This window comes from Podarcis pityusensis (genome assembly GCF_964106645.2).
Source record: "Podarcis pityusensis genome assembly, chromosome: 6".
Classification (NCBI taxonomy): Eukaryota; Metazoa; Chordata; class Lepidosauria; order Squamata; family Lacertidae; genus Podarcis; species Podarcis pityusensis.
The window spans coordinates 63,455,883-63,482,028 of NC_138030.1; the positions used below are offsets into that span (position 1 = coordinate 63,455,883).

A 26,146-nucleotide genomic window follows, 5' to 3' on the forward strand; every position below is an offset into this window, starting at 1 on the left:
AGCCAATAAGACATTTGCTTTATCACAGCCTGAGAAAAACAACAAGAGCAAGTGAATTATGGATAGTGGTGTAGTACAGCCAAAATATAGTCCATTTCAACATCCTTTTATAGCAAAGTATGTATAATACCTTTCTTGTGGCAGCACTTACCCTTTTGGAACTTCAGACAAATGCCTTATCTATTGCCTTTTTGGTCCTTTTGGTCTATTGGTCCTTTTTTGTACCTTCATTTTTCAGCAAGCCTTGTCCTTGTCTATATCTGTATTGGATCAGAAGTTGTTTTTATTGTTTAATCACCCTGGGATCTTTCATGGGAAGCAATTCATAAATGTAATGAAATAAAAATAAAACAAATAAATGAACAGACTTTGTTGGATGCCCCCCCTACATCTCTGTCAAATATGGATAACATTCTAGTGATGGTAATCTCTGTCTTCCAATTCAGTGACAGGCCAGGTGCTAGCCATGGTTTGTACTGCTCTAATTTCCACCTTCAGTTTGGAATTAAGCCTATAAATGTGCTGGCATACAGACCCCATGATGTTTACAGGGGAGATGATAAAGTGGAACAATGATTAAATGCAAGAGTTGATCAGCGATGATGAGTGTGTGTGTGTGTGTGTGTCAATGTCAGTGTCTGAGAGAGAGAGATTGTGTTGTTACTCTCCCATTTTCCCAAGTGTCTGGTAGAATATAGTACTGTTATTTTAAAATTTTATTTAGCACTTTAGATTAACTTTTAGGAACAGAAGGCAGTGAATAAAGCCCTGGAACAAGAACCGTATGTCAACAAATTAAGCGTGATGTTCTCAAGCTGCTACTCGTAAGAAACTCAGTGTTAATGTGCTTAAATTTTAAACCAGAATCAGTTTTTTTGTTTGATTAAACATGAACTATCATTTGAGAGAACCTTGTTAAGAGACAAATTCATAACTATTTCAAATTTCAAATTCATAACTATTTATGTATCTTAAACATACTTTTATAATTTTGAAGAAGCTGGCCCAATACATTTTGCTGCTTCAGGCAAAGAACAGGGCCACCCCTCCCAGTTCCACCTAGAGCAGTTGACCAAATTGGCAGTTAAATCTTATTTCAACACTGGCAATGGGACAGCATCCCCAACTGTACTTGAGAGCAGCTTCCCTAGTGGCAGCAGGTGTTGTGTGAGAAAAACAATGCAAATGCATATATGATGCCCACTGAAATGTAAGTCCTTTGCTTGCTGGCTACCTCTCGGCTTCCTCACTTGGTTGTAGGCCTTAATGGTGTTGTAGGTGGCACATTGATAGAAGGCAACAGCAAGATGAGGCTGCCAGCCAGTGTTGCTATCATTGCAGTGCTGACTTTGGACAATGGAAATGGTTACGGGGGGGGGGGGCAACTTGGGATGAATTGCTCCCCAACCTCAGCATCCAGTGCCGGAATAGCTACCTGCTAATCTTCCTAATGGTAGGACTGGTCCTGTGAAGAGGTGAATGTAGGGTGTATGAAAATAATACATGCTTACATGTGCTGAGAACTTCAGTACTGTATACAGATGTGTATGTTTCAGGCAAGGGAAGCTTTGAAAAAGTAAGAATCCTTGGAAGATAGAAGGGTTAGCCTATTAGCTCTTGCCAAAATATTGCTTGATTGGATACATTGCACATTGTTAGCATAGTAATGGGAGACAGAGCAACTAAATTATTAGGGGAATCTTTCATTTTAAAGTTAATAAAATATTGTATGCATCAGAGTGGGTAGGAAAAAGATGTTATTTCTAATTACATCACTAAGAGTATCCAGTAGGTGACTGTGGCACATTCCATCTGCTATTGTCACCTTCTCTGAGATACAAGCCATTAAGTCAACATGTCTAAGACTACAATATTTCCAAAATCAGCTGAAATTCAAGAGAAGATACATTGACAGCATGCAACTTAAACTTCTGCACAAACGGATGTGTATATTTGTATACCGAAGAGGCAAATCTCAACTAAGGGCAAGAAAACCTTAACGTTACTTCCTTTGAAACAGAGTTCTTCCTTCGGGACTTTCTTGAACAACCAATTTCACACTGTTTCAAATGTTACCATGTTCAATTGTGATGCTCCTGTAATTGGTGCTCTGTAATTGCTGTTCTTCCCACCTTTCAAGTCCCAAGTAATATGTTTAATGTCAATGCCGTCAGCTTTTCAGCAGAAATTGAAGTTTGGTGCCAGATTGAAAACTCCAGAACAGTGTAAATTTGTGGTGATCATATTCAACAGGATGAAATGCTTGAGAAGTCTGTTTTTAGGACTTGATGAACTTATTTGCCTAGCTAAGATAACATGGCCAGATACTTATGGCATAAGAAGCTAGAATTGGTAGAGTTACCTCTAGGGGTTGGGGAAGTTATGCTTTGTTGTTTGTTTTGTTGAAGCCAAGTATGTTAATGGGAAGAATATGTTCAAAGCAATGTTCATACATAGCAGGATTTTTTTTTCAGGTTGCCTTTTCTAAAGAGTCAGTCAGTTAAAAATAAGCAAATCACTATGTTTTTATAAAGAGCATAATAATTGCTATTTTTTCCACAGGGTTACTTGTTTGTCCATGGCTCTTACTAAGCCTCTGGGAGTGTAGTTAAAAGGGCAAGGTTCTCATTTGCATTTGTACCTCTGCCTTCACTTAGAATATATAGCATTCATCATATGTACATCTTTTCACAGCCTTGAGGCATTGGCAGAACTGCCTATTTTAAGGTTAATGTTTGTTGAGAGGCCAAGGGGCTACATTCTTAGTACAAAAGCTTCATGCCAGTTTCTATTTTTGGTGATCCAGGATCTCAGTTCTTTGTGTCATTTTGTTGTAATATCAGCATAAATGTGTATTAGTAGCCTAATCTTTTATTTGAAGTTCACATCTGAATGATTAGTGCCTTTATGCTTACATATTCAGTCAATATTTGTATTTTTACAGTTAGTAATGATATATTGCTAAAGGCTAGCTGTTCATTTTTTACTTTCTTGTTTTCCCCACCCACCCATCTATTATAATAGATCCTGTGGAACTTACAGTGTAGTTGAATCTATCTTTTTACTGTTGTCCTTTTCTGTTTCGGAGCCAAGGTTGATTTGAAATTATCATAATTAGTAAAGTAATCATTTTTAAAGTCTTGAAAGATCTGAATAAATGGTTTCTTAATACATATTCCTCCTGCCAGTTGGCTATTTCTTATTGATTACTTTCATTTTCTGGCAGTCAGATATTTGTGAATGTGTAAGAACATTATAGCAAACATGAAATAGTGGCAGTTTTGTTTTTGTTATATATATCTATAATTTGTGTACTGACTTTTTATATTGAGGTGGTTCACAACAAAATGCAGTTGACAATAAGAAGATAATATATCAAATAAAACAATCCATTTTGGTTAAAAAGCAGCAGTAAGGTAGAAATGCTTAAAGGCTATAGCTTTAAGAATGCCTGCAGAAACTTAACTCATTTTGAAACCCATTTTTAAAAAGTAGGAGCAACTCTTTGGGGAGGCCAGTCCACATTGTAGGCGCCAGCCAAACTTACCGTATTTTTCACCCTATAGGACGCACTTTTTCCCCTCCAAAAATGAAGGGGAAATGTGGGTGCGTCCTATGGGGCGAATACAGGCTTTTGCTGAAGCCTGGAGAGCGAGAGGCTCTTGCTCTCCAGGCTTCAGGAAGCTCTGCACAACCCTCTGGAGCCCGGCGCCAAGCCGCGCAGGGCTCCAAACGGTCGCGCAGAGCTGCCTGCCCTCCCGGGGTCCGCGCAGCTCTGCGCATCGCTCCAGAGCCCGGCGCCAAGCCGTGCCGGCCTCCGGAGGGTCGCGCAGAGCTGCCTGCCCTCCCGGGCTCCGTGCAGCTCTGCGCATCCCTCCGGAGGGTTGCACAGAGCTGCCTGCATTAGGAAGCCTCAGCGCGCCCGGGCTTCGCACAGCTGTCCGCAAGCCTGGGGAGACCGGCGCGGCTCCCTAGGCTTGCGGATAGCAGGCTCTTCCGGGGGCTGGGGTCGGGGGAAGCTCGGCTTCCCCTGCGCCAGCCCCGTGCCTGGGGGGGAAATAATTTTTTTTCTTTATTTCCCCCCCCCCAAAAAAAAACTAGGTGCGTCCTATAGGGCGGTGTGTCCCATGGGGCGAAAAATATGGTATATTGCTGGATTAGAACAATGTGTCATCAATTTAAAGAAATTAAGCCAACACTCACATAGGGTCTCTCTATGCTAGGTAGAGCAGCAAGGCAATTGTGTGTCGAGAGGTATAAGGCTTCAGAGACATTTAAAGCAAAACAAACACAAATTTTACTTAAGGTCAACAGTTTTGAAAAGATGTTCCAGAAAAAACTCCTTATTTAAAAAAGTTATCCATAAGAACAAAAAATAACACTGCTACTAAAATCAATATTGGCTCAAATCAACCCTAAACCTAACCAAGCTAATACATGCTAACTTGTCTCCCTCAATTTAGCATCTCAGTCCTTTTGCAGCCTCTCCCTAGCTTCTTTCTTCTGTAGTACTACATTTGTGCTCTAGGAATGTAAGAGTCATAGAATCATAAGAGTTGGAAAGGACCCTGAGGATCATCTAGTCCAGCTCCCTGCAGTGCAGGAATATGCAGCTGTCCCATATGGGGATCAAACCTGCAACCTTGGTGTTATCAGCGCCATGCTCTAACCAACTGAGCTATTTGACTTGTCCTCCCGCATCAGACCAAAGGCTCATCTAACCTAGGGTCCTTTCTCACACTGTCCCACCAGAAACTTAAGGGAAGTCGGCAAGCAGGATATGAGCATAGCAGTACCCTTTCTACTTGTTTCTCTCCAACAACTAGTACTGAGAGGCAGGGGATCAGGTGGCGCTGTGCCTCTTGGGCTTGCTGATCAGAAGGTCAGTGGTTTGAATTTGCACAACAGGGTGAGCTCCTATTTCTCTGCCCCAGCTCCTGCCAACCTTAGCAGTTTGAAAGCATACCAGTGCAAGTAGATAAATAGGTACCGCTGCGGCTGGCACTCGTCACGGTGTCCTGTTGTGCCGGAAGTGGTTTAGTCATGCTGGCAACATGGCCTGGAAAGCTGTCTGTGGACAAACACTGGCTCCCTTGGCCTAAAATGCTAGATGAGTGCAGGACCCCATAGTCATCTTTGACTGGACTTAACCGTCCAGGGGTCCTTTACCTTTACCTTTTTACTGAGAGGCATTTCTGCCTCAGATGATATAGGTAGTACACAGCCATCATAACCATTTTATATAGTAGCCATTGATGGCTCATTCTTTCATTAATTTGTCCTTTTAAAGGCAACCAAGTTTCCTAATGAGCCCTAAGATAGAATTGGACTTTTTCAGATGTGCCACATACTGCATTGAAATTTTCATCCAGCTATCCACTGCAACTCCAAGGTCTGTTTCTTGGTCAGACACTGCCCACTTAGACTCCATAAGTTAGCACTCCCCCATCCCAAGTGAATCACTTTACGCTAGGATAAAGGTGACAAGAAGCCTTGTTGAAGAGTTGTAATATTATTAACTTTCCATTGTATAAATACCTTCATATAACATTTTCTATATTTTTATTTTATATTGTGCATGTGAGTAAAAGACCCTGACCCTAAAAGGTATGGCGTACTCAAATGTGAGTGTATTATAGAAATCTATGAAATTAAAATATATACAGTATCCTCACTTTTTTCTTTATCTCTAATGTGAGTTAATTCTTCCTTTTGTAGTATGTAGCATATCTAAGGAGTATGCAAGACAGCCTTTGTGTCAGATACCCTGCTATTATATCTTGCTTTTTCTTCATATAGCCTAGTCATCCGTAGTATATAGAAAACATTTAGTTGAATATCTAACTGCCAACTTTTTTAAGTTAGTCACTTCTGTTGAGCAGGTAATCTGTTCACTGTAGCTGTCTATTTTTACACCTGGGGCAAACACTGGGTGCAGACTGTTTTTACTCCCTACTTGTCTAATCTGGTTATTTTAAGGTAACAGCCTATTTCTTTTTTTCTTCACTCAACCGTCTCAAATTAAAATTATGATGGCCAAAATAAGGATGTGGAATGTTAAAACATTCTCATAACAGAGGCTTGTTCTGATTGTCACCCTGTAGTGTTAGATTATACAAGTAGATTCCCATGTCATAGTTGTAAACACACAGACAGAAAAAATGTCCTGTGTTTTTCTACAAACAAAGCATAATACTGCATGTTGCAGAGGCTTGATCCTTGAATTATGAAATCCAACCAGTCCTTTAAGTGGATAATATTGTAAGTGGAAGATTTGCCCTGAGGCTGATCGCTAAACATTCAAAGTTCTTTTTGTGCCAAATACAGCAGCATGGAAACTAAAGCAATCCTCCTGCTACCGAAATCCTAGGGCTTGTGCCAGAGCAACATTTAATATATAATATGCATTGAAGCTCTAGGATAAAAATGTGTCTTTTATCGTTAACGTATAATGGAAATTTTTAGAATGTAAAAGTGCTCATGACGGAATGGCTATTTCCTTTTTCCAGTGTGATGTTGTGAAATCGTTACTGCTAACTGGGTTGTCATCATAGTCAATAGGCCTGCTTCATAGCTTTATTAAATAAGAAAAAGCTGTTTTTGTCTCATTTTATTGCATTAAAAGAACAAAACATGTGTGGCTGTTTGCTAATATATGCTGATGAGTTCAAGTGTTGCTGCTTTAATATGCTGGGTGCAAGTTTTAGTTCTTGAACAGTGCATCCACACTAGAGTGTGAACTTTATGTGTATACCAGGGTTGATTATGCCTGAGACACACAGCATGGAAACTTTTCTTTGCAAAAGGAGAATACAAGGATACCAGGATAAACAACTAGACCAAAAATGAAAGTTCAAAGCTTTATCTCCTAAGTATTAAACAGCTTAGGACTTTCTCTTCTTTGTGAAGAGAAGTCTTGGAAACAGAGATTTGAGTGAAATAATTATCCTACTAGCACAGTAACCCTAATCCTCCCCCACACACCAAGGAAGGGATACTCACACATGCAAAGGACCTGGGCTAGGGATCATTATAACAAGCAAGAATAGGAAAAAGGGTGATGCCTGAGAAAAGGAGGCGCCTCTTTGGATTTCTGCTGTTTAAATCATTTCTGAATTGTAATCTTTTCTTCTAATTGTAATCCTTTGCCCATTTGGTCTTCTGAGTTCTTCTAGGCCTTCTCTGCAGTTGACTTCTACACCCCAAATTGCCTTCTCCTTGGCTTCTCCACCAAACTGCGTTTTCCCTCTTGGCACTGAGACAGTACACATGGGGTGTTGAAGCAGTCATATTCCACAGGAGCTAGAATGACATTGGATTGCGATAGTAGCATATCTGAAATCCAAGTTTGTCTCAATAGTGTCCTCTTCACGTGCATGGGAACATTTCCTGTTTGCATAGGCCCAAAATTGAAGCTAGCAAAAGTCCAAATTGCCTACTTCAAAAATCCAACTTCACACCCATCATAGTAGCAGAGGCCCAGATTGCCAACTTGATAACCTTCTAGGCCAAACCTGCAGATTGAATACTATTCATTATACCTCAGAAGACAGCTAAAACATTTCCTTGCTGATATGCCCTATCTGGAGAAAGCGGCCCATGCCTCAGTTACATATGTCCTGCTATATAGAGTTCACACTCTTGTCTCAACAACATCTACACTGGCTTGGTCATGTCCACAGAATGGAAGATGGCAGAATTTCCAAGGACATGCTCTATGGGGAGCTGGCTTCTGGCACCATGCCAATTGGCAGACAAACTCTGAGTTACAAAGATGTCTGCAAACGTTACATGAAGGCTGGCAAGATCAACCCTGCCATGTGGGAATCCCTTGCAGACAACCGCAGTGCCTGGAGACAGTCAAGTTGTGTTTCCATACCAGAGGAGAAATGACCACTGGGAGGAGCACAGAGAGAAGAAACGCCATGGTGCATCTGCAGCAGTACAACTAGACTCCTTCATCTGCCCCAGATGCAACAAGGCTTGTCCTCTCCCACATCAATCTCAACAGCCACAGAAGGAGCTACAACAATGGGCATAGGCAGGATTTTTGTTAGGGTGGGGGCAGAACCTCAGATTTGTATTTATTTAGGAAAGAGCAGCTGTCCCTTCCTGTCCTCTCTTGGCTATGCCCATGGCTACAACCATCTAACATCTTGACCTCACCCCCAAAGGCGCACTCTTCCATTGTCTCCCAAGACAGATGCCAACAGACAATGGTTACATCTAGAATATTGTGACATGCCCTACATGGGCTGCCTTGGAAAATGGGTTGGAACCTACCACTCGTACATGATACAGCCACCTGATTCTTGCTGGTGTTAAGCATTTGGAACACATGCAAGTTGTCTGCCTTGTTTCTGAGCCGAATATAAAGTATGGTATTGACCTTTTAAAGCCCTAAGGAGTTTGGGACCAGGCCATCTGAAGGATTGGTTACGAACCTGCCTAGCCTTTAGGATTGGTATCAGAGTCCCTGCTCATAGACCTGCCATCGATAGATTGGTAGGCACTAAAGATGGGGACATGGTCCATGTTTTATTATGTTTTAAATGGGCTTTGTAACGAGCTGCGCTGGGATTCTATGACTTTATATCACTTATTGTTTTAATTACATTTGTTATTTATTTAAAGTGTTGTACTGGATTTTATTTTTAACAGCTGCTGTTTGCTTTTGTAATTACTGCTTGATAAGGGCATTAATATCAACAAATGGAACCTAGTTAGTGTTCCCATGCCCTGATGATGGTTGTCTTGGGGTAATGCAGAGGTGGGCTTTTTCACTCATAGCACCAGTATTTGGGAACTCTAGAATACAAGAGGCCTCATCAGTATTGGCTGTCTGCTGGCTTTTGAAGACACTCCTATTTACAATAGTAGTTATTGCCTAAGCTCTGTAGTCCTGAAAAATTTCTTAAAACGGTGGTGGCTCAGGTATCAAACTCTCTGCTTTATCTTTCCGGCATGATAGTCAGGGAGTCATGCCAGATTCTTCTGTTTCCTATATCTTGGGGTATATTTTGTGTGCCCCTTAAATCATCTGACTTCCTACCTCCCATCCTTTTCATTGACTGAATTTCAGCTAATGACCATAGATTTGAAAACTGTTTCTGTAAAAATAATCTCTGTTACTAAGCCTGGTACACCTGTTGACTAGTTGCAAGTATTGTGCCATTTTGGCACATGTGAATATCAGAGCTGAATTGGAAAGTTTAGATTTGTACTATTTTCCACTTTGCTGTCAGCTGGCTAAGATAGCTTGCCGCCTTTGGGTACAGTGGAGGATGCTGTTCCATCAACAATGTTGAAGTAAGGTTCAACTGGTATTCCATTTGTTTTACATAATGTGGGGAGGGTATCTTGCCATTTACCTGAGACAGAAAATGCCTTGGCCTGGCTCCAGAAGGTAGACTACTCATTGAATAAATTGTTCCAAGTCTACTTTTTCTTGTAATATGCTGATTTATCAAAGCAAAAGGAACAGAATATGTTTAGTTTTTTATGGCAAACAAGTAAGAGCTTTCTCTTTAAAACTGCTTAATTTTGTTTGCTGCTGAACATGTTACTTGCTTCATTATATACTGACCTTGGTCTAGGCCACTGTATTTATGAATAAAATTAACACAGAACTTGAGAGCGCTTGTCAGTACTACAGTGCAGATTAGCATTAAAAGCAGATTTTGAAAAAAGAGATAGCTCAGCAGGTTTCAGGATTAAACCACTGTAGCAATCAGGAACTAATTGGAAATTGGGATAGGAAAAGACTAATGTTAAAAAGGAGATCTTTAACACCTCTGAGTCAGCACTTATAGTTAATCAGGCTCATCTCCTGGCAGAATACCTTGACAAGTTACTGGCTCAGCTCCTCTTTTCTGACAGACTTTGAAGGTCTGCTAGCCACACAACTGAAGATTTGTAAACGGATAGATTCAGATTTTGAAGTAACCAGATTTTCCAAGGTGTTTCATCCCTTTTAATTAACATTGATTCTGGGAGTTGCGGAACAATGTGAAAGGAAGATATATCTTTGTCCAACTTTGCTTTCACCGGCTGCTCCCAAACTTTGAAACCCCCTTCCTAGAGAGATTAGTCTGGCTTCCCTCGTTGTCTTTCCATCAGCGGGTGAAGACTTCTTGTTCCAACAGATGTGTGCGAATTGACTCTTTTAAGGAATGGGCTGGTGTTGTGATGTTTTTATTGTAGTATTCTGTGTGTTTTAATAGATCTATGTTATGTTTAATCATTTTTTAATGATTGATTTCCCCCATGATTATAGCTGCTTCTATTTTAACTGTAAGCTGCCTTACAGTGAATAGTGAAATGTTTTATAGTTCTTCATCTTGTATGTAATGATATTGCAGAATAAATAAGAGCTCTTCAGACAAGGTTACTTTGATTTAAAATGCATGTGAAGAGGGGGGTTTTTACGTATACTGTGTGATATCTGATTGTTAATGAGCTGTGTGTAATTACAAGATAATTTTTGTTCAAATTTTAATTAAAGGAAAGCAATAAAGAAACCGATAATCACCTGGTTTTAATGGAACCAGTATATGACTGTGTAAACCAGCATATGTTTACTAAGCATGTATGACCCATTTGGGGCCATAGAATTTATGTAAATATTCTAAAATTGATATTTTATTGCGCATAAGTGTTGCATGGTGGTATGAGTTGCTAGGAGTTCAAGAATTGGAAATGGACTTTGTTATAAGGTGGGCCCAAATGGATGTTGGCACTAAATCACTGGGCCAAGTAATCCTTTTCTTGTCAGAAGATTATTTTGGTGGCAGTTTCAGTAATGAGATTTCCATTAAGGTATGTTGTGTAGAAATGGTTCAAGCAGAGAAGTGACACAGAAATATTATCAGGAATGTAAATTGTTTGAAAGCTTGACTTTCTCAGGAACGTGAAAGTCCTATGCCTTTACCACAATATATGTTTTCCCTCTGTGGTGGGCATTAATTAAACGTGTGTGTGTGTGTGTGTGTGTGTAAATCAGTTATCCAACACTTCATTCATTCTGCTGGTTAAATGCAAGCTTAAACAAAGTGTTACTGGAAGCTTTTATGTTTGAACTTTAGCAGACCTATAGGCCAAGGCTGTTCAGTCATAGTACTCTGCTGGTACAGTGAAGTAAATAGAATCAAGTTAATTAATGAGACAGATTACACACCCTACTATACAAGTTTGCTCATGGCCATGCTAACAAAATTTCAGCACTTTTCTGTTTCTAAGGTTCCATTGTCAAATAGTTTCCTATTCACAGGTTGAATAGAAGGAATAATAAAAATATCTTACAGGATGAATTATAATCAAGGGCACTAAGGAATGGTAGATTCCTCTTTTCCTTACATTTTGGGTAATGGTCAAAGTAAGTACAAATCTTCAGGCAATGTAGGAAATCTGGTAGCATCAAATCATTCTGATTGTAGACTGATCTAAGTCCCTTGTGCAAAGAATCTGGCCTGAGAGCATTAAACACAATTAACTGAAATAAGCCCTTTTTCTGTATTGAGCATGACAAGATCAATGTAACCTTACTGGTTCTCATTAACCTGAATTAAATTATATCTAGAGCAAGTGTTTGACCTGTCCTGGATAAATTCAAATTAATCAAAAACACTGATTTAGGATAATAGTGTTTTTAAGACTTTCATAGAGCCTCATCTTCTCGGCTTGGTAGTGTAGCTTTCCTTATGTCTTACATAAAGCGGGATGAGTAGATGGAAAGATGAATCAAACTGTCTCCCTCTTTCAGTGGCTGCCCCAATTATATAAAAGCTTAGACGTCTACTCATCTCCCAATCTGATTAAAACATGGTTACAAACTCATAGTAATAATAGTAACAATAATGTTAAGCATTTTAAGTTCATGTTGTCATTTTAAATTTCACATCAGCTGCTCCATTTTATATATTGAGGCAGCAATCCTGGACACTTACTAAGAAGTAAACCAAGTTGGACACAGTGGGACTTACTTCTGAAGATAGATGGATAAGATTGCATTGTTAATCATTAAACACTGTTCAGAACAGTTTGTAGTAAGGTCCAAGTACAGAAAATTTTAAAAATACTCAAAACGTTTAAAAATATCACAATAACAAATACTTTATTGGTAATAGCTAAACATTTCTTTGGCAAACTCATGAGTCTGCTCATTTGATTTTGTCTCAGCATGTTAGGTAGTCGTTTTCAAGCTCAGTATCTGAGGAGTGGTTCATTCTTAGCTGCTTTGTTTTGTTTTAAAAACTTAGTAAACTTAATAGTTTAGAGTAGTTAACGTTCAAGCAAAACTCCAGCATGCCTTATTTTTCTATCTCTTCCCCTTTCCCCAATTTTTAAATGTACTGGTATGTAGGATACAAGTTAAAATGTTCTACCTCATGCAGGAATAATATTGGGTATTGGCAGATCTCCCTCTTTTTCCTGCCTCGCTGTCTTTTAGTAATATATATTTGTGACTTACTTGGATGATGGAGTGGTAATGAAGTGTATTTTTCTGCTATACTTTCCTGGTGAGAAATGATCTAACAATGCCAAAGTGGTATTGCTGGATGTAACACCAAACCATGGTTTAGCACTACATGAATGAACCTAGCTTTTTCTTGGGCTCATGCACTTTCCATACCACCTCTAACATGCCAGAGCGTTTTGTTTCTGCATTTAGTTAACTACACTCTCCTATGTCATCCAAATTGGGCATTGTGTTATAACAATAAATAATCATTTAACTGTAGTTAAATGAAAGTGGCAGCTTCCAGTCTTTCCACCTTGGCCTCAAGAGGGTGGGGAAAGAGAGAGTATTCGAGGCTAGACATACTCATGTCTTCTGTATGCTGTCTCCTGTAATGTAGTTTGTGCCTTAGCTGACTCTTCTACGTCTTCTTAATTGTCCTGATTTTGCTAATTTTAGTTCTTGGTCTTACCAACTATCCTGCTTGTGTTAACTCCAGATATAACGTGAGAATTATTTTTGCAGTCTTCTCACATCTTCTTTGAAATAAAATAGCTCTTGGGTTCCTTTTTGGTTTCAGTTTCAAATATTCACTGTGTTAACATGAAGCTAAGTGAATGTTAGGGACACGGGTGGCCCTGTGGGTTAAACCACAGAGCCTAGGACTTGCCGATCAGAAGGTTGGCGGTTCGAATCCCCGCGATGGGGTGAGCTCCCGTTGCTCGGTCCCTGCTCCTGCCAACCTAGCAGTTCAAAAACACCTCATAGTGCAAGTAGATAAATAGGTACGGCTCCGGTGGGAAGGTAAACGACGTTTCCGTGCACTGCTCTGGTTCGCCAGAAGCGGCTTAGTCATGCTGGCCACATGACCCGGAAGCTGTACGCCAGCTCCCTCGGCCAATAAAGCGAGATGAGCGCCGCAACCCCAGAGTCAGCCACGACTGGACCTAATGGTCAGGGGTCCCTTTACCTTTAATTGAATGTTACATTTCCCCCCTACAAATTATCTCATGGTTCCAAATACATGCATGCAAATTCCAGAGAAACATTTACCACTTAAACTTTCAGAACGAGATAGTTGCTACCTTGTGTGGAGTTCCCACTTATACACAGTCCCCCTGTTTTGGATATGCCTGTTAATCAAATTTGCAAACATCTAGTGACCACATCACCCGGAAGCTCTGTTATGAGCTGAAATGTCAAGCGGCCACCAGGGAGAGAAAGGGAAGATTAGAAGTAAAAAGGCTGTAAAGAGCCAAAGTGGTGAAGTGGATAATAATGATGTGAATGTATAATATTAAATGGAAAATAAATAAAAATTATATATATATTTAAAAAGTAAAAAGGCTTCTCCTGTTTGAATTTTATCCACATATGTGGATGAAAGGGGACTCCTATGTGAAAAGGGATATTTATTTAATGCAAGAACCATCACACATAATAAGAAACCTTTTCCTGCAGCTTTGCCTTTGCTGTCATGTCAGCAACATGAAATTCTTCATGCAATGAGTATTTCATTTTTTGCTTTTATACAGTCTTTCTAATATACCTAACACAATGCAAAGTGGTACAGCACTTCTCTATCCGCAGTGGCTGTCTCTGAGTACTGCATTTCTTGGAAAAACATGTGTGCAGCTTGTATTATTTCCCTTTTAAAAGATACACTTGTCTCTTAAGGACAGAGTTTCAGAAAGTGCATTAATATTTTATCAGTCTTTTAGCCGAATTCAAGGCTACTTGTCCTTTATATATGTTGTGCATGCAATTTTTTAACAAATGCATTTTATCTATCTCTCTCCCCCTGCCTCCCCTCAGTTTTGTTATGCCACCATTTCCTCCTGATTCCTTAAGTGTTCACTTTCTGTTACAGGCACTTTTAATGCACTCGCCATAACTTGCTACTTGGGAAACTTTGATAGTGTGGTATTCTATGCTTTCTTCTTCTTCACTATCTGTCCAGATGCTTAACAATATTTATTGTTTGAACTTTGTTTTTATAAGTTGTTTTGTACTTTCACATCTTGTGGCACCAGTTCACACAAGCAGCTTTTCTTCTGAATAAGCTGGTTTCTTTGATTACCTATGTCCCAGATGGGCATATTCCATATTGCTTCCTTCCTTTTCTGGTTTGCAGAGTGAGATCATATGAAGGAATAATCCATGATAACTGTTCTGCTGCACACAACAAAATGACACTTATCAGTTTACGGCATGTAGAAGTGGTGTCATGGAAACTAATTGAAGGATTGAATTGCTTGACATTTCCTGGCAGCCTATTTGGTGCATGCTTCTAGAATTCTGCATCCTTCACCACACTTCCCTGGGACTGTCTGTTGCCCTTTGGCTGAAATTAGACTTTTGCATTTCTGCCAGATTTCACACAGGAATTTCCTGGTTGACTTATCACAAAATTTCTAGACCTTCCTATTGACATAAGACAAGGGAGGATTCAGTCCATGCTATCATTATTTTCCATTTGTCTTCCAAATATTACAGTCTCTGTCCAGCATCTCACCTTTTGTGACCTCTCAAAAAGCCCATAGGCAAATGCATGCATGCTATCCAATATTTACTGACATTTTATTCTGATGTATCACATAACTGTGTAATGGATATGAGCTCTTTATAAATGACTTTGACCTTTGACTTTGACCTTTTGTGTACTCTCTTAGTTTATTGCAGTTTAATTCATGGAAAGAGGGTTTATTTTATTTTATTTTAAAGGTTTTGCACTATATACAGAGGATCAAAACCTCTTGGGGCAAAAGATTGTGGTCCTGGATCTTTAAAGTTCCAGGCCTTTTTGGAGATGTAGTCTGGCCAAGAAACAAAGCCAAAGCTTTGTTTTCAAGATGGTTTTGTATGTGCATTATGTGGCTCCAGTGTAGGTATTCTACTCTTCTGTGCTTGCTCTCACAGTGCCCACATTAAGAGGGGAACAGCCACTCTTGATGTAACCCCCCCCCCCCATGTTTAGAATTAACTTGTCTAGTCACACTTCACAAATTCTTTGAGACCATCTTCACCATAGCTTAGCTGTACTGAACTGAGGATCAGGAATAATTTTGTTTTTTAAGTTCAGGGAGGCTGTGCTTAATTGATGTTTCATACCTGGGTTTATTATGTATCTGTTTGCCTTGAGTATATTCTGTTGCCTTGAGTATATTCTTTTTATAAAAAGATAAATAGGAATAGATAGGAATGAAATATAGATAGGAATGAAATACCAATAATAAATAATAATTCATTCCAATAATAATAATAATAATAATAATAATAATAATACAGGTTGAGCCTTCTACCAGGCACTTACTAGTTGGTCCTGGACAATCTATTATTTCTGTCTTAGCCATCCATGCGTAATACAGACATAAGAATGTTGTTTGGCTTTACAGGATGGCTGTAAGAATCACACACATGGGATTATGTGAATCAAGTTGAACTGCAAAAAAATCAAGTGCTATATAAATGCAAAGTATTCCTTATTCTAACTGAAGTAGAAAGGGATAATTTGTGGTTGAGGCTTTGAATCCATGCATTATTCCTTAGCTAAGTGATACATATGGGTGCAATGTTTGAACTAGAAGTTCTGGGACTCCATAATGTTTTCAGTTCCTCTCTTTCTGCTCACATTTTCACCACTTCTAATATGCAAATTACAAACACTCTGTACAAATAATATCTTTACAGATAAACAAGCTCTCCATGCAAACATTTTACAGTAGTTAAGTATGGTATTTACTAACTTTTTAAGGTATGATAGTCACACGTATGACTGACTGACTGCTGGATAGAAATTATGGGTGTGTGCTAGGGGCAGTGAACTCCTAGCTCTTAGGAAACAGGTTAGTTCCTTTGAGGCCAAAATAGTTGACCTGGAGAAGCTTATACAGGCAGGGAAATCGGTTGGCAAGGCCTGCAGGGACATATTAGCAGTAAAATGGCAAATGCAGTTCAGTATAAAGGAGTGTAAAGTAATGCACATATATACCGGTAATTTCACATATACAGTCATGGTGTCTGAATTGACAGTGACTGACCAGGACTGACTTTTGGGATGTGGTGGATAATTTGATTAAGGTGTCAACACAGTGTGCAGTGGATGTGAAAAAATGGGAATTCTGTGCTAGGGATCACTAGAAAAGAACAAATCTATGATGCAACCATATTCAGACTACTGTTTGTGGTGGTGTAGAGCTGGAAAAGGTTCAGGAAAAGGCAACCAAAAGAGGGGGTCAGAGCAGCTGGGTAGAGTTTTTCTCCCTCTGTCATAATACAAGATATTGGGGACATCCAATACAGCCAAATGTTGCAAGGTTCAGGGCAGACAAAACAAAGTTCTTCTTCACACAGTGTATGGTTAAAGTATAGAATTTGCTTCCACAAGAAGTGATGATGGCTGTCACCTTGGAGGGTTTAAAAGAGAGTTAGACAAATTCATGGAAGATAAGGCTCTCAGTGGCTAGTAGTAAGGATGCCAATGTTCAGTCTCTACTGTTGAAGGCAATAGGAACACAGGAGGCTGCCTTACCCTGAAACTGACCATTGGTCTGTCTAGCTGAGTATTGTCTACACTGACTGACAGCAGCTGCTCAGGGTTTCAGATCCCAACCCTACCTGAAGATGTCAGGGATTGAAGCTAGAACTTTCTGCATGCAAAGCAGATGCTCTGCCACTGAGCTATAGCTCTTCTTGCATTATATCTCTGAATACCAGTTGCTGAGAATCACAGGTGGGGAAGAGTGCTGTTGCACTCACATTCTGCATGTGGGGCTTTCTGTGGGTCTCTGGTTGGCTACTTTGAAAACAATAGACTAGACAAAATGGCTCTTCTTATGCTCTTACGACTTTCCAAAATCTTCCCAACATGCATATATCTTTTTTCTTTTAAAGAACAGCAACCCAAATTTACTGAAAACATGATCAAATCCTGCTATTTCATCATTCATGCTTAGGTGTGAAATACAATAAAGATACCTAGCCAAGAGCACAGAGACTAGCTTTTCAAAGAGTATTGTTACGGCATGAATATGCATTTTTCTAAAAAAATATTTTTAAAGCCTTTTTAAAAGAGCAGCTTTCCCCTGGAGGTATTGTTTTAGTTAACATAATAAAAGGACGATATATTTTGAAACCTTTTAAGTTTGCTGAACACCCCTCCTCCCCACAAATGGTTTCTAAACATTTTCCTTGATTCTACACGTGGCACAATTTCCTGGCAGAGAAAGTACATTTAATTCCACCAAGTTAAGATAAGTTACAGGATTGGCCCTACCACTGAGAGATTGAGATGGCTGCCTTGGACAGTAGAGGCTGGGGACAGGGAATAGCAACGATGTGCTAGCAGAGAAAAGCAGCCCACACTACTCACATGCTAAACTTGACTCCAGCAGTGGTTGTGGCTTTATAGTCCAGCCTGCAGCTAATTACACACTTCTTCCAAGTTGGAAGGGGACACTACAGTCTTTCCAGGCTTGTTTCAAGCAGATATACTCAAATGTCCGCTGGTCTCCTGAGAAGTAATAAGAGGAGGTTGGGGAGAGATGACACACTTCTACTGTTCAGGAAAAACATCAACAAGATAGAAATCAGTTGCAAGGGTTTTTAAAAAATGCTGTCAAGACTCATGTGGATTATTGGTTTATGCTTTCTGGCCAAACCTGTAGTTCTCTGCTGTTTAATAAAACCCAGTGACTCTTCATGTCACGTGCATGCAATGATATGACAAAGTTTATAGCCAGACACTTAAGGCTGCCGTCCTGTGCTTATTTAGATTAAGTTGTATTCAGATGTGTCAATATAGAGAAAATTTAGTTACATAGTGTTTATGTGCAAGCATGTAAATTTATGGTGTGTGGAAATCTTCCCTAATACAAGACTCACCTACCATAATCACCACTGTCTGCATACAAATTCAAGATATCTCATGTAATAGGTAAATCAGGTGTGGTTTCCTTCATATCATGGATTTGACCCTGGAGATAAATATATTTTATTGTTCACACACACTCATGAAAATAGCATTTTAAAGAAACTGGTATTTGTGTTGCGTTTTCTGAATGAAATATTTTACTCTTATGCTATTTAGATATTATTAAAGACTGTTGCATGTTGTATGAATGACTGTTTGAATTGTACATTAATTTTGTTTTGAAGCATGAGCACTTTAATATCTGTCATAATTTGGAATTTAAAATATTAGAAATCTAACATTCATTTGTACTAGGTGACCAATTTCTTTTCTACCATAAAATTGAGCTGCAAATGAAAAGAAATTTTACATATACTGTACCTCTTCTTGCCTTAGAAACATAGGACGCTATCTTAATTCAAGTCAGGCCCATCAGTCCATCTACTGTAATTCAGTATCATCTAAATTATGTGGTAGCAGCTCTCCAGGGTTTCAGACGGAGTCTCTTCCAGTCCTTCCTAGAGGTGCCAGCGATTGAAACTGGGACCTTCTGCATGGAAGACAGATGCTCCAGCACTGAGCTATGGTCCTTCTTTAGAAAATAGGACCTCTTGGAACGTTTCCTCAATGTCCTGCATCATTATCCTGTTCTCAGAAGTAAGTCCTATTGAGTTCATTGAGAATTACTCCCAAATAAATGGATAAAAGACTGATGCCTCAGACTATTAAGCTATTCAGGTTTATTTATGCTGAATATGTAGTCCTTGCCTATTTTGTTTCCTCAGTCTGCTGAGCTAAAAAAAATTCCACCATAGATGCTATGCAAGTACAATAACATTTTTTGCAGACTTGGAAAAAAATAGTTTTGAGCACTGTTTACCTCTTTGGTCCTATAAAAAGTCTAAAAGAAAAATGTGATGAAAAATTCAACACCTTAGGCACTTTAAATAAACATATGAAATTTTCAAAATAAACATGTCAGACATTCATTCATTCTCTAAGAAAACTAGATATATCTTTATTCCACTTCACTAGTTAACCCCTACTTAGTTCTTTGAAGCAAGATGTTTATGTCTGCAACCAAAGCAGAATATTTTGTTCGGGGTCCAAAGCAGCCATTCATTTACCTCAAGACAAGATTTCTATAGAACATTAACTTTACTACATCAGACATTGCTCCTAGAACAGAATCATCATACAAGAGAAGCTGAAGGAATGGCACAGAATCCAGCCACAAGAAAGGCAATTTGGATGAGCGTCCAACTTGGATGATCATACCAGTCTCATATGAATAATTAATATAAAATGTAAAGTTAGCCCTGTGATGACAGAAGGTGGAGCACACAGTCAGAGCAAACCCTGATGTCTTTGCCTGTCTGTGTTGCTCTCTCGTTCCCACTGGCCATTGGCCCTGTGTTGGTGTGAGAAAGCCAACTGGAGCAGGCCTTCATGTTGTATTTGCTCCCCTCCTTTTTTCTTTCCCACAGGACAGATGCAAATGAGCCATATTGAACACCAGTTGAAACATGCCTAGGCTCATGTTTAGCATAATAAGCATGTCATTCACTTGTATAGCTGGTCCAGGGCACATATTGAAAAGGGTAGCTTTTTCTGCTCAAGGATTATTTCTGAGGAGTGGTTTAGAAAAGTCAAACTCAGGTTGATGTGATGGGAAGTGCAAAGTTTGAAAGATATGTTGAATGACTTTATTCTTTGTTCAACTGAAACTACGGTTTATTTGCTACTGTTTGTCTCAAGCAGAGAATCCTTCAAGTGGTTAAATGTCTGGTAGAATTTCTCTTTCTACCCTGTCTCCCTTTACTGATCTTCAGGGAATGCAATCTGGACTACCAGCCTCAAGTCACACTTCTGAGTGGAAGAGTCCTTGGCATCTATAGTGTTTGCTGGACCTATCATAATCCTTTATTTCAATATTTGTTAAAATATAGTTCTAAAAGAGTAATGCATGACCACATCCTTCTGAAGAGGGTGCATGGGTGACCTAAATTCTTTGGGCAATACTAATGTGTTCTCCAATCTACCCTCCCTCCTGCTTTTTACATTTTGAGTTATTTGTATGGAATTAAAAATTGCTTTCAACACTGAAATGATTCTGATTTAATTCACCCAGTTCATATGATCACACCTCATTTCATTGGGATAGAGTTCATTTTGCCTATGCTCAAAACAGAAGAATCCTTCTGCATAGGGAAGATAAAGTTAATTAATTCAGTCATCCAACCGTACCATTGCTAGGTTGCAGATGTGGCAAATGCAGAAAAGCATTTAAAAATATCTACTGCATAAACTTGATATAGAACACTAATGATCTCACACCCAAGTCTTTCCTACCCTTAAAATTAGAAGCCTGGATGTTCTGTTTAAATAAATAATTGTCTGAAAAATTATACTTTCCCATTTGTCCTCTGCTATAATTGATGTCAACCTACAAATTAAGTGCCCATTAAGTAAATTGAATAAAAACCAATACTATGGAACTACTTTATGCTTTTCCTTTTCTTCTGGAATTAGCAGAGTAGTAAAATAGCATGGAGCAGAGGAAGTAGGTAATGCTAAAACTTAAAGAAATTCCAGGTTTGTTGTTGCATGTTTTAAAAGCATGGGGCGACCTATCATGCTGTATTAGGGCATTTATTTGTACCACAATTTGTATGGCTCAGATGAATTATTGAATGGTGGGGAACACAATATTTTTGAAGTAGCAAAATGGGAACCAAGCAAGAAGAACAATTTCCTTTTATCCCAGTGCCCCATCTGCCAAAGCTAAGCAATAATAAAGGAACTGGCTTTCATTGTTTCCATATAGTGAAGGTAGACAACATTGCCTCTGACACTTACGGAAGGAAGCATGGCAGTCTGGAAGCTTCAGACTTGGCCAAAACTCAAGGATCCCCAAAGCAACCTGTTTTGAGAGGTGAGGCATGGGAAAGAAACATAGGGAATGAACTTTCCCTGCTCTCCCATCTCCTGTCTTAAAGCTACAGATCTTGGTGTGTATTTCTATAAAAACCATAGAAAGTAGGGGATGTGCCACATTTTCACCCAATAGTCATGCTCAGATAAATTCCTTATAGTTGTCAGGCTCACTTACCCCAGATTACTTTCAGTTCTGTCAAGTAGAAACCTGGCAGCTAATATTAATTTGCAGACTAGTGTAATATCACGTGTCCTCAGAAAATGAAGAGGTGGCTAGGGCCTGGAGGTTGTGGAGGCTATCGACAGAGAAGATACAATTATTTTAAGAGCTATATGTATGTATGTGTGTGTGTGAGAGAGGGGTGGGGTGGGGAGGAGGACTGTGGAGCACTGAAGCAATTAAAATCTCATAGACTAAGAAATTCCTTGTGCCTGCATAATTTATAGGGTAGCTCAGCACATGGATCTAGCTTTTCGTATAATTCTACAGATTGTGATTTCATGCATCACATTTTATGGCCATATCCATCAATCTTTTATGTAGTCAAGCAAGAGGATGCAAGACAGACAGACTTCACATCCAGTCTTCCAAACTACCCAACCTCCTGTAGGTTCTCCCTGTTTTAGAATAGTTTCATCATGTGTTTGTGTTTCCTTAGGGAAATTGCTATTACAATTCTATCAACTGTTTAATAGGTCGAACTGCCACACCCGCCGCAACTTGCTTGCAGTTTTGGAGTGAAATAAACTTATTTGAATTTAAGTTAATTGATCACCTGCAATATCTGATGAAAGTCCCATTTGTATGTTTTTTATATGAAAGCCCTTTAGTATATATTGATTTTAGTACAATTTTAGATGTGATTTACAGATATGAAAATAACTGAATTCTACTGACATTAGTTCTGGCATTGGTGGAGGGGTATGGGCATATGTTAATGCTGCAGCGGTGGGAACTTCTAGAGGGAATGGTCAGTGCTGACTGACTTTCTGTCTCAATGGCTATGACATCGATATAGCTCTTTTCTGAATGGATATAGCTCTTTTCTGAATGACATATGTGAAATAGAAGCAATATGCATCTTCAAGTGCAGTTCAGAATCCTGGGCTCTTTAAATTGACAGCTGTTAAGTGGTTTATGAAGTGAGATACCCAGTTATCTGCTGTGTTTGAGTCTCTGTGGAAACTAATCAGGGAGCAAATTACAGGTCAACCTTTCTCCCCCAGATACGTAAGCTTTCAGTGGGCCTGTTTATTGAGTTCACAAACCTTATGCAGAGGTGTCTGCTCGCTACTGAGTATTGAACATTCTGATTTGTTTCTGGGGAAGTTATGACAATGAGCAGTCATCCTGATTGTTTATGTAGTGGTTGTACATTTTCCCCTCAATAATTATCCCATAGTTTTAGTGCATTTCCCTGTCATTTTTCTAACTGCAAGAAGTCCATTTGTTGCATCAAGGGACTTTAATCCACTTTAATTGCACAAAGCTAAATTTACAGTATGCATTTGAATGCCTCCCACAAAACCTGATATTGTTGAGATGTCCAAGATTTCACAGGTTTAGCGTGTAAATCCAGTTGACAAATCATACTGTTCAGATATGACCATCACATTTCCCTCCATATGTTTTCTAACCGCTCTCTTCAAAAATGTTAACCCCCCCCCTTGTTTTGCAGCTGTCCTTTCAACAATAGTCTCTAAATCTAAAATGTAGCCTCACACTTCAAGCCACATGGAATGTAAAATGTTGCATGACTAGATAGCACAAATGTGATATGCCAGAGAGGTTTAAAATATTAAGGTGTTCATAAATGCTTTTAAATAAATAAATACTTCATTGGGGAACACTGTTCAGCACCATATGATCTCTCTCTCTCTCTCTCTCTCTCTCTCTCTCTCTCTCTCTCTCTCCCCTACCTATATCCATTTCCTTTAGACAATAACATAAACTAAAAGGTGAACAGTAAGAAAAAGCAAGGGGAGAGAGGGCAGGTAAGGTGTGTGGGGGTCTGACAACATGTCTAGTCAAACTAAATAACCCTTTGTGTATCTAGGAATTTCATCAATCAGGATTTTGTATATATACCCCTATATGCTAACCAAATACCCATGTAATCCAAATATCATGTTACAGTGTGTTATGTTAAAGCTAAGCCAAAATATAGCTCACAAGAAACTTGTAGCATCTACAATTATTCTTTTCTTTCCCATCCCGCCCCCAAACCAAATATACCTTAAATTCATTTCTTTTGTGGCTGTTCACAGCTCTATTAATTAGCACTTTTTTGTTCTCGCTTGCTGTGCTGGAAGATAGCTAGATTCATTTGGTTTCCTAGGCAATATAGAGATGCTGCTTGTTCAGTAAGACTGGAGGAGTTACCCGGTTGCCTAGCATCCAGGTGGTTCTTCCTACCTTTTGGTGCCGAGCTGCAACAGAGTGCTAGAAGACTGGTAAGAGCCCTTGTATTGTTTAGGTTACCGAAGAACTCTCCTTGCAATCTAGCTGGAAGACAGGAAGGTACTGCTTATACTATAAGCCCATTTTTTTTGTCCTCCTTGGGAGCACTGATAAAAAGCTTTCTTCACATCCTTCACATCCTGCAAACGAGGTTGCAGAGTTAGTTGGTCTGTTTCAACTCAGCTCTGTTTTATTTCTAATGTAAACATTGCTTATGTATCATTGTGTCAGCGTAAGTTACAGTAAATGGATATTATGAGTCTAACCAAACAAGCCTCTGAATAACACTTGCTGTGAATCATAGGTGGGGAGAGTGTTGTTGTGCTTAGGTCCTGCTTGTACTTACCACAGGAATTTGGTTGATCACTGTAAGAACAGGATGCTGGACTAGACAGGTCATTGGCCTGAACCAGAAGGCTGCTCTTATATTATGTTTCAATGGAAATGGTGTTATGGGGTGTTAGGGGAGGGGTAGTACCTCTGGGGGGACATGTCATGCTCCTTTTGGGGGTAGTTTGTCCCACCCTGTACAGTGGTACCTCTGGTTATGTATTTAATACGTTCTGGAGGTCTGTTCTTAACCTGAAGCACCACTTTAGCTAATGGGGCCTCCCATTGCTGCCGCGCTGCCACCGCGCGATTTCTGTTCTCATTCTGAAGCAAAGTTATTAACCCAAGGTACTATTTCTGGGTTAGCGGAGTCTGTAACCTGAAGCGTATGTAACCTGAAGCGTATGTAACCCAAGGTACCACTGTACTCTGCTCTCTCACCTTTGGCTCTTAGTAGCTGTCAGAAATGCCCACACCCTGGGAAACAGCTTTGACTGGCCAAATAAACCAGATGAGGGTAGCTGATGGGTCTCAAATCCTCAGTGAGTTAGGGGCTTGCCCTGCATGTAAAGACACTGAGCACATGTGTAAATTACCCTGAAGATTCAGAAGAGTCTCTTTCTTAACAGTAGACTCCTTTATATGGTGTCATGAACTAATTTTAAAACTTTCCAGTTCCACATGGGGCCACCTTCCAAAGTCTGCTGTAATAGGAGGCTGCAGAATCTCATAAACTCATTTTGTCTTATTTTAAAAATGGGAGCAATTTCTTTTTTATATGCAGCATATAATCTAGAAAAACAATTAAATGTGGCAGAAATTGCATTTTCTATTGTAGGGTTTTCTCTTTATTTTAACTTTTGTTTTTCCTCTTGGTCCCCCCCCCCCCCAATGTTCTATTCGAAGTTAGCATATGTTGAATCAGTAGAATGGCGATATCTAATAAGCAGCCACTTTAGCTATAATAAATAATTTGTGGGAAATTGTTCCATATTTTTAAATAAATAAATAAGCTAGTTTTGAAAGTAGAAAACAAAGGCTTCCCACTTTCCATGCTTCCCACTTTCTTGCAGGTTATTTACAGCTTTTGCCAAAAGCTATTTTTATTGAACCTGCCCTACAAATTGCAAATAAATATTATTACTAATTGGTGTGAAGCTTATGCATAGATTTGGAACGCTAGCAACGAAGAGAGGCCTAAACCGTAAAGCAAAATACTGGAACATCTCAAGCTGAAAGACTAATATTTGGAAAGGATTATGCCAATATTTTTCTCATCTGCAATTTTCATTGAATTATGCCCAGGGGTTGCTGAATTATTCTTATATAAACGTGTACCTGGAACCTAACATTTGTTTATTTGCTCACCATACCGTATAATGCCATGTTTTGATTTTGTGCTGGAGTAGAAGTCAGTTTACCCTTTCTGGAACTCCTGCTGTTTCAGCAAGTCTGGAGGTTATGTTTGTTGGTTATGTTTTACACTCAAGTATAACATTTGAGTAGAAATCATACACAATGCTGTCAACTGTTTTTGTGCACAAACGTGTGTGCATATCTGTCTGTGTCCCTTTTGGAAACAGGGTCTTGCCCTTTTTTTCCTGCTACATTAGAAAGACATGCATTAAAATTTATGAATTCACTCCTGACTTGGTGAGAGATGCATGCATTTTATGCTTATATAGCTGTACCCAATTATAAAGAGTTGTGACTAACAAAGCTCTACACAGACTAGACCCACTGAAATGCATGGCCTTACATTGGTCATGTGCATTAACTTCAATGGATCTACTGTGAGTATGGCTAATGCTGGATACAATCTAAAATGCCATGTGTGTGAACTAATCCAGAGTTTATGAATCTGTAGTGTTTGCTGCCTGTGTGAAGTGTGAAGGGCGAAGTTGCTTGTCCAAGTGCTAAGTTAGTCCCATGCTGGGGAGAAGTGAGTGACTGAGGTCTTGCCTCTAGTCATGTACCACATGTGTTTGCCCTTTGTCTTTACCACATCAATTGTGGTCATCTCTGAGAATTGGCCTTTTCGAAAAGAGCA

The 26,146-nt window shown here is 39.3% G+C and overlaps 1 protein-coding gene and 1 long non-coding RNA gene across 24 annotated transcripts in view; one reads left to right on the forward strand and one right to left on the reverse strand.

Annotated features, from left to right (window-relative positions):
* The window catches only part of LRRC7 (leucine rich repeat containing 7), a gene marked incomplete at its 3' end in the record, with an annotated part of 196,840 nt that overhangs the window by 22,545 nt on the left and 148,149 nt on the right, over nucleotides 1-26,146 (forward strand). The gene's annotated exons all lie outside the window — the stretch shown is intronic.
* Nucleotides 1-26,146, reverse strand: part of LOC308478850 — a 69,020-nt gene that overhangs the window by 9,066 nt on the left and 33,808 nt on the right. For 3 of the 5 annotated variants that reach the window (XR_013987331.1, XR_013987333.1, XR_013987334.1), the window contains exons 3-5: nucleotides 21,228-21,291; nucleotides 17,829-17,969; nucleotides 152-260 (exon numbers count right to left, since the gene is read on the reverse strand). This is a non-coding gene — a long non-coding RNA (uncharacterized lncRNA). The remainder of the gene's footprint in view (nucleotides 1-151; nucleotides 261-17,828; nucleotides 17,970-21,227; nucleotides 21,292-26,146) is intronic. The other 2 variants (XR_013987330.1, XR_013987332.1) reach the window with 1 other exon arrangement.